This window comes from Theobroma umbraticum, unplaced genomic scaffold, assembly GCF_002168275.2.
Source record: "Theobroma umbraticum cultivar Fairchild unplaced genomic scaffold, ASM216827v3 scaffold_147.0, whole genome shotgun sequence".
Classification (NCBI taxonomy): domain Eukaryota; kingdom Viridiplantae; phylum Streptophyta; class Magnoliopsida; order Malvales; family Malvaceae; genus Theobroma; species Theobroma umbraticum.
Genome location: NW_018397259.1, coordinates 8,188,498 through 8,194,953, shown reverse-complemented (window position 1 = coordinate 8,194,953; position 6,456 = coordinate 8,188,498). Strand labels below are relative to the sequence as shown.

At 32.3% G+C, this 6,456-nt stretch overlaps 1 pseudogene; it reads left to right on the top strand.

Annotated features, from left to right (window-relative positions):
- The first annotated feature begins 662 nt into the window (after positions 1-662).
- On the top strand, positions 663-1,361 carry LOC110415507 (ethylene-response factor C3 pseudogene; annotated as a pseudogene).
- Positions 1,362-6,456: the final 5,095 nt, after the last annotated feature.

Here is a 6,456-nt window from a genome sequence, read left to right as displayed (position 1 = left end):
TTAGTTTATAACAGATTACTTCACCTAATAATAATTAAAAAAAATCAACTATTTATTTCATATTACATGTGATTATTTAAAATTGTGCTACTAAAATAAGAATTATATTATGTGATATAATTTAAATTAATTATATTATAAAATCTTTTTTTTCTGTAGAAATAAGATTACGATGACAGTAAAGATAACTACATATGTTAATCCCTACTACATATATTGATCAATTTATGTCCATCGATCTAAGGTAATTAGCAATGGATTTGCGCAAGTTTAATTAGCTAATATACGGTATAATTAAGCCGGACACAAAAGTGAAATCATCAAGCTGATGTCAGGGTATATTTTAATCTGACCTGGCCGCCATGCCCCACGGGTAGTCCCCTTTGACTCACGTGTATCAACGTCCACTGTGGGTTCCATTAACGACCAAATAATGATGTTTGACGCTTGTTTGTTCATGTAATTTTACCTTCTTCCCATCCCTTCTTTAAATTTTTTTCTTTTTTGTTATAAAAATATTTGAGTAATGCAGCCCTTTCCCTCCCTAGCTTGTCGCTATATATAGGCCTAAGCTTCAAATTTCATTTCTTATGACCAAAGGCCATTCACCCCATATAGCTTGTTTGTAAAGAAGAGAGGAAATCATTGCATAAACTAGAATTGCCTGATTTTCATACATGGATTCTTCATGCTTTCAATACCCAAATCTTCAATTCTCTCCTGCTCAATCCTCTTCTTCCTATGTTTCTCAAGAAAACTTCTCACCAGAGTACTTCAATTACCAAAACCAAGCCCTTCCTTTCAATGAAAATGACTCCCAAGAAATGCTTCTTCTCGGAGTTCTAAACCAAGCCCCGGAAAACTCCTTTGATACCACATCCGTCAATACTTTCAGAGATGATAATGAAGTGAATTCGCAAGCTAATGAAGAGGAGACAGGAAAAGAGATTTCTTACAGAGGAGTTAGGAAGAGGCCATGGGGAAAATATGCAGCTGAGATCAGGGATTCCACAAGGAATGGTGTTAGAGTTTGGCTTGGAACCTTTGATACGGCTGAGGCTGCAGCTTTAGCCTATGATCAGGCTGCATTGGCAATGCGAGGTCCAATGGCTATACTCAATTTTCCAATGGATAAAGTTTATGAATCACTTCAAGAAATGAACTATGGGTTTGAAGAAGGTTATTCACCTGTTTTGACAATGAAGAAAAGGTACTCGATGAAGACCAAAAGATCAGGGAGCAAGAAGAAGAAAGAGAAGGAAATGGGGATGGAAAATATCCTGGTGTTGGAGGATTTAGGAGCTGATTATTTGGAAGAGCTTCTTAGTATATCTGAGAGTAGTGCAACTCCTTATTGGTGAATAATTGAGTGCATTTTCTCTTCTCCTTTTGTTCTTCTCCCTATTCAAATTAGATGGTGCAGAAGGAGCAATGTTTTAGTTGGATAATGCCTTTGAACTTGTAAATCTTTGAGATGATGAAGGATCAAAGTTTTGTGCTATGCAGAATTTTGTCAACATTACACACCAGTTGAATTTTCCCAATATATGTCTGAATATACTCTATAAACCTTGTCTACAAATTTTCATTCTCCTGTACTCGATGAATTTTTCTAGTTGTTTGAATTTAGAAAGAGTTCCCATAAAAAATACCACAATAATCATATAATAGTAATATTTTAATTCATATTTTTTCTAAAAAAATATATCCAAAAAATAAAAAATCACTTATGATAATTTGTTTTTTTTCGCTTCTTTTTTGATATAAAAAGAAATAACTTCTTTCTCAAATTTAAAAATTCTTAATTCACGTCTCACCGCATCTTTATCATTTGAGTTTTTTCATTTTATTTTCAACAAAACAAGAAAATTAATTGGCTTTTCCTTAAAGCAGTATATGCCAAGGCAAGTTGGCAACTATTTTGAATTTTGATGAAGTTCTATTTGAGCTAGGGAAGGACAAGAAAGAGGCAGCGCGATGTGATTTTCTCACTTTTGTTACTTGATGTCTTTGAGAGGACGGTGCTGCCAATGCTGAATACATTCAATGATTATATCCTACATCTGTCTTTGTTGGAAGGATTCAACATTTAATTAGAATGAGGACATAAGGTTGTCGAAGATGTCACACTTATTTTGGCACAGCTTTTGTCCTGAAAGAAAATGACATTAATTTGTGCAAATATATATTCAGTGGTTTCTGACTTTTATGTGCCCTTTTTTTTTTTGTTGTTGTTAATTTCCATTTGCTCATCATTTCATTCATATAACTTTGGGTTTGGATTTAGATTTACCCAAATTCACTACAAGAAAATCAACAGAATAGTGTTGAATCATGAATGTCGAAAAATTATGCGAAGAAATCTTTCCAGACAAAGATTAGGATATCAATCTTGGTGGGTTTGTGATCCAAGGATTTAACAATAGAATTATATTAAGTTGAAAACAGTATTACTGTGAAAGAGATCTCTATTACTGGTAGTTTGTCAAGATTCTTTGAATTATGTTGACAGTTATTTGCTCATCTTAATTGTGAAGTTTTGCTTGCTAAAACTTGTGGCCCTTGTTTCCCTGGCATTAATGGATGTCATTTTAGTGTTGCTGGATGAGTTCTTTTTTCCCATAGTCATCAAATTCGATTGGATCAATTGCCAACAAAAGATTCCTTTTATTTTTTTTCTGAGAAGCACAAAAGATTCATATTTTTTTTCTGCAATTTTCATTTCACCGTCCAACCAATTAAAACCACCCAATGCTTCATAAATTCAACATGTTCTAGCTTCTTCAACTGTCAAGAGAATTCTGATTTTTTTTTTGTGAGCTTTCAACAACATTTTTGATCATTTCTACAGCATTTAATTCGGTCAGGAATTCTAATTGAAGGCTGTTTACTGTACATATTTTTCCTTCGACTTTGAATCTACAGAAGAAGTTCAAACATTGTTACGTTCCAGGCTTGAACCGGCATTGATGATCAACATGCAAGAGCTTAGCAGAATTGGTCAGTTGAAACAGTCATCCGATCCAGGGTGCGCCGGCTCTTTATATTCTGGATTCTTCCATAAAATTTCAAGCATGTAGTTCGTTCTTGACCTTAAAACTTTTGGTCTTGCTGCCCAACATAGTTGGAAATCAAGTCAAGGAAGACAGCCAGCCAAAAGCAGTAGCAATTTGTCTTCTTCTACGGTAGACGATAAGCCTCATCAGCTTATCCACAGTGCCCATCATGAAAGCTGCAGCACATATTAATTATGATTTCGCTTCAACGTCAAGCTTTTACATAAGGGTTTCCATCTTATAATCAAGTTTTTGTCTAATAGTTATTTTCGATACTTACTTTTCACTTTCAGAAATTGAGAAAAACGCCTCTTTAATTACATAAATAACTGTTATTTTTGAATAATTAAAAAAAATTTCTCAATTAATATCAAATTTAATTAATATTACAGAGTGACGAATTTAACATTTTAATAAAAAATGATTAAAGGATAATAATATAAGATTATAAATTGAGTCAATTATTAAAAATTGAGCAATGACGGCTATCACCTCCCATCATTACCTTTGAACTGCTCTTGGTATCAAAGATGATATATAACTTGTTACAAAATCAAGAAAGGAAAAATTAAACACAGAAAAAACGTCATCACAAACACCTTTCTAATTCTAGATAATATATTTTAAAATATATGATTTTTTATTATAATAATTATTTCTGAGTGTACATTGTGTTTTAATTATTATATATTTTTAATCTTACATTACTTTATTTGTCAAACATTTTATTTCTTTAAACAATTTTTAAAAAAATAATTAACTAATATTAGTAAATATCAAATTTTCACCTTCTCTTATGTATATTTTACCTAATTCATATTCTTCTTAATCTATGGATGAGTGGGAAAAGTAATTGAGAGAGTACTTGATTAAATCCTCAAAGAAAGTTAAATTAACTAAGCTGCCAGTTACCATAATCTTTTACATCACTCTCACTTGGAACTTTTGACCAAATTATTTTGTGTCAACTTCCAACTTCCAAAGACTTTCAGATATTTTTCTTGATTTTAATTTTAATGTGTTTGATTGACCACCTCAAGGCGACAGCACCATCTCATCTCCTATTATTTTATTGTATTAAAACATCCTCCACTTTAATGGCTCAACATTATAGAATTTATTTCTTGACCAGCTTTTGGGACACATGACCCCTAGAGAATTCACTCATTTGCTTATTACGACATGGTATAAGTATCATTAGACTTGGTATGATTATATCATGGAAAATTTTGCATAGTTCAACTCTTAATTTGATAATAAATTGAAACTATATATCTTCTTTTGAAGATTAGAAAATGGGTTAGTAAATTAAGAATATTTATTCACTTTTGAATTTGATTTAACATAAGAAAGTTAATTAATTTGACGTCTGAATTATTTCTAATTAACAATAATATCTATGGATCAGTACTATTTAATTTTTTATCGTTTTTTCTTCTTGAAAAATGGACTTCATATATTTGTAATTACTCTTTAATGATAAATCATATAATATTGTTTGATGGGCTTGATAATTTCGACTTTCTTTGCACACTTTTTTCAAACATCTTCCCTTGTGGATTCAGTTTTGTATAAATATATATATGTATATATATATATATATATTAACAATCATATAAATTTTTTAAAAAAAATATTTGATGCATTGAGTCGTTGAAAAATTATAACATAATGAACAAGTACAGTCAAAATTTTGATTAGGTAATTAAATGATTATAAAAATATATAAAATTTTAAAAAAAATTCTCTGAATTTATACCATAATCTTACTTTTTATGTTGAATAAGTCAAATTGCATTGAAACATTTTGATCACTTATACAATGAAAAATTAGAATTGAGGACAATTACATTTACATCCAAGTTAAACTCAAAATAGACACGAGCAGCATCTTTGACCACGCCGCCTAGGAAATGCATGTCACAACAAATTAAGGCCAAGTTGCTGCTATGTCAAGCAACAATCTGTCAGTTTTCATATTAAATCAATTTTGTATGAGGCATTTCGGCTATTTATGAGAGAATCGATTTTTGACAAAGGAGCTCAAAACTCTTGCCAAATTTCAATGTAAAAATTTGGAGGTTCATGCACATTCCCAAAAGATTTTAATAAAGGGGGCCACTCTATCGAATATAATATTTATTTCTTCTCTTCCTTTGCTATTGACCTTTTTTCCTGTTTGCACCTTGAACTTATTCAAACCCTTGAAATAGCTAGGCCACTACATTATTTAGATGTACCTTATTTATGCCCACTTGTTGTTTTAACTTAGAACATGAACTTGGACATCTTTGCTGTCATGGTTAGAAACTTTTACCAAATTGGATGCATATGCTTGAAACAAAGAAACTAAGAGCTTGGTCTAAAGAAGAAATTAAGAGGAGTGTGGTTCTCAATGCTTAATAAAATTGGTGAGGCAATGATGAGATAGAATGGAAATTTCCATCCCTGTGTCTTCTTCAAGTTTTTACTCCACAAAAAAGAGGGGATAACCTCACGATAGCAAATTGCTGAATGGAAATGAATTTGACCGAAGAATAAATTTCTTGTACAGGACCACTTTCTTTTTTAGTTTTGTATGACTGTCTAAATCACCCCACTCGTGCAATATAGTGGTGCAAAAGATTAAAAAATGCTTATAAAGTAACTTGCTTTGGAAGAAAGTTGGAGATATGTTTCAGCTTTTCAACCATGGGGTATTTTTAAAAAGGTAAAAGCTGTGATGCCCATGGTTAAGCATGCACTGTCTGGTAAAGAATTATATTAGAAGAGGCTAATCTTCCAACGACTCATCTATGTAAGATCCATGTAGAGGTGTCCCTTTTGCAACTGGAGTTTAAAATCTTTAGACATCTCTAGATCATTAAGTATGAACTTGGGGTAAAACCTGCATAAAATTGACAATAATAAGCTGACAAAAACCCAAAGCAAATCGCTTATTCTGAATATGATTTGACATTATTCAGATGTTGTACATTCAGATACATTATCTGTATATTCCAAAGTGAAACAAGCACTTTCAACACTGGACTTTGGGCACTTAGATGTGGTACCATGCATCCGCCTAGGGTAGCTGCTAGTGCCAAGTGGGCAAGCCCTTGGCTACTGAATGATATCATCAAGCTGACGCAGGATTTATTGAAAATTTCGTCTGACCTCGCCGCCATGGCCCATCTGCTAATTTGACTCACGTGGAACAACATCATTCGTGGGTCCAATAACGACCCAATAATGTTGTTTGAATCCCGGGTTCATGTAATTTTACCACTTTTCCATCCTTATCATCTGAGTAGATAATTAAATCTTTGTTATCTCACTCCAAATGGTGTGTTTTTCCCCTCACCCTCTGCCTATATATATCCCCTGAACTTCCAAATGTGTTTCCTATGACCGAAGAGCA